The 2,739-nt window shown below is 41.6% G+C and overlaps 1 non-coding gene across 1 annotated transcript; it reads left to right on the forward strand.

Annotated features, from left to right (window-relative positions):
• Positions 1–692: 692 nt before the first annotated feature.
• Positions 693–799, forward strand: LOC118492792. The gene has a single exon (XR_004894794.1). It is a non-coding gene; the product is annotated as a small nucleolar RNA R71 (small nucleolar RNA).
• The last annotated feature ends 1,940 nt before the right edge of the window (positions 800–2,739 follow it).

A 2,739-nucleotide genomic window follows, 5' to 3' on the forward strand; every position in this document is an offset into this window, starting at 1 on the left:
GAGCTATTTGATTTAATTGTTTTTCTATGTTTTGAATGCTAGCTTGTTGATTTCTAAAATTAGATTCTAATTGTAGAAATCTTTCCGAGTTTTTCTTATCAGTGTCAGAGACGAGGCGAGATATAGTATCTTCGAGCCTTTCTCGTCCACCTTGTTGTTGAGTGAAATTTTGTGACTCATTTCTTGGTTGCTGAAAGTTTGTTCGTTGGGTTTGTTGGTTACTACTATTGTCGGGTTCCCTCCAACCAAGGTTTGGGTGGTTTCGCCATCCTTGGTTGTAAGTTCCCATTGGAGGACCCGACGGCCTAGGTCTATTATCAATGTAGTTTACCATTTCTTGTTGATCGTCTGTTTCTTTCATGCAACTCCAATTTTCATGTGACCCACCACACCCTTCACAAGCCATAACCGAGACTGTTTTTGTCATTTCCAATTTTTTTATCTTTGAAGAAAGAGCCTCGATTTGGGCTTGTAAAGAAGTGCTTTCATCGACCTTATGGGCGCCCGGGGCGATAGATTTATTTCCCCGGGGGGTGTGCCATTGAAAATTGGTTTGAGCAATTTCCTCAATTTGATTATATATTTCGTGTAGGCGTCGATTACCTAAAAGTCCCCCGGAGCTAGAATCAAGTGTCTGCCTAGTATGTGGCAACAATCCATTATAGAAAGTGGATACTTGTTGCCATATTGCGAGGCCGTGATGGGGACACTTGCGTAATAGCTCCTTGAACCTTTCCCAAGTTTCATATAAGGATTCCCCGTCCTCTTGTGAATATGTATTAATTTCAGCCATTAACTTAGCAGTTTTAGAAGGAGGGAAATCCTTATATAGAAATTTTTGGGCTAGTTCATCCCAGGTGTTTACCGATCCAGCTGGGAGGGTGTTGAGCCAAGCTTTCGCTCGGTCTTTTAGTGAGAAGGGAAACATACGGAGGCGGATGGCGTCGTTTGATGCTCCATTGATCCGAAAGGTATCACATATTTCCAAGAAATTAGTTATATGTAGATGGGGATCCTCGTCCGCAAGCCCATGGAAGGTTGCGGAGTTTTGGAGCATTTGTATCAAATGTGGCCGAAGTTCGAAGTTATTGGCTTCGACATTCGGAGCATTGATAGCGGCGCCTAGATTACCTACGGTGGGTCGTAGATAATCCATAAGGGTACGTTGGTCCGCCATTGTAGGTGGATTACCCGAAACCTTCTCTTGGTTTTTGGCTTTTAACCTTTTTCTGAGAAAGCGTTCGGGTTCTTCTAGTGGTTCTTTTATGTCTTTATTGGAACTGGAGCTCATACACTACGTGAGGGTGGCGTCGGGTTCCAAGTCCTGCAATAAAAACAAAAAAGAATGTTGGTCAGAAGGTTCACCACGGCCCCGTGTTGAGCGAACACGGCCCGTGGTCGGAATTTCAGTGATTGTTTTCCAGATCCCAGTTACTGGAAGTTGGACACGGCCTCGTGTTGCACCGGCACGGCCCCGTGGTCAGCCTTCTGTAACTTGGAAAACAAAAACTGCCAGTGACGATGCTGAACACGGCCCGTGTCCGACCAGGCACGGCCCCGTGCTGAGCTCTGCAGAAGCTGAAAATCTAAGAAAAAATCCTAAAAAATTAAAGAAAAATAAAAATATGATTAGGCCGTTGATTCCTACCTTTCCTAAAATCCTTGTGTCCCCGGCAACGGCGCCAAAAACTTGATGCGTGTGTAGTGTAATATAATTTTGATATATATTTAAGCCCCTTTTTACACTTTTAGTCAAGTTTTAAATTTATAAAACACGATATTTACTAACACTAAACACACATATGGGCAAGTGCACCCATCGTGGACGTAGTATAGTGTTGGTAAGATACCGAGGTCGTCCAAGGACACAAGAGCTTTTAATACCGGTTTATCCTCAACGTCTAACCAAATCAAAAAGTGAGAAAAATGTTTTAAACTAAGAAAAATAAAAACTAACTAAATGCTGAAAAATAAAATAAAATAAAAACAGATAGACAAGATGAATCACTTGGATCCGACACGTGTATTAGTATAACCTTTGATTATTTTCGCACTTTTGCACTTGTTTAAGAGATTATCTTAGTTATTGTAGTAGGCCCCTCTTTTGAAGGCGACGTTACCCTCAACCCAGTAGTTTGAGTCAGCAAGGATACAATCCTAAAGGGTCGGATTATTGAAAGATAATGAATTAAGTTATTAATGCAAATTGTGGTAGGCCCCGCTTTCGGCGGTGACGTTACCCTCGGCTAAGTAGTCTGAGTCAGCAGGGATACAGTCCTAAATAGCCGGGTTATAGTATTAATAGTAGTTAACTTATGAGGGGGTCAAAGAGTTTGGATCCCCGCCATCCAATACCTATGGGCATTGAAGGAGATCCTACTAAATTTGAACCAGGTCCCAAGCAGGACATCTAAACGCTGAACAAGGGCAAGACCCTTACCAAACCGTTCCCTTAACCCCCGACCAGGTAGCCAACATACCTCCATATAGACCGTGGAGATATGAATGGTGAAAATCTTTTATTTTATATAGACAGTAAAATAACGCCAAGACACCACGGACAAACGATAAGGAAAGATCACCTTCAACATAAGTAACTAATTATTAAAGTCATTAATACAAAACCAAATAAAAAGTGCAAAAGATTAAAAATAAAAAGTATTATACTAAACTCTTGTCTTCACCAAGTGATGTAAGAGACTTAGGCAAACATGGCCTTGATTGTCAAGAACTCTTACG

The sequence above is a fragment of the Helianthus annuus genome, chromosome 5 (assembly GCF_002127325.2).
Source record: "Helianthus annuus cultivar XRQ/B chromosome 5, HanXRQr2.0-SUNRISE, whole genome shotgun sequence".
In the NCBI taxonomy this organism is placed as follows: domain Eukaryota; kingdom Viridiplantae; phylum Streptophyta; class Magnoliopsida; order Asterales; family Asteraceae; genus Helianthus; species Helianthus annuus.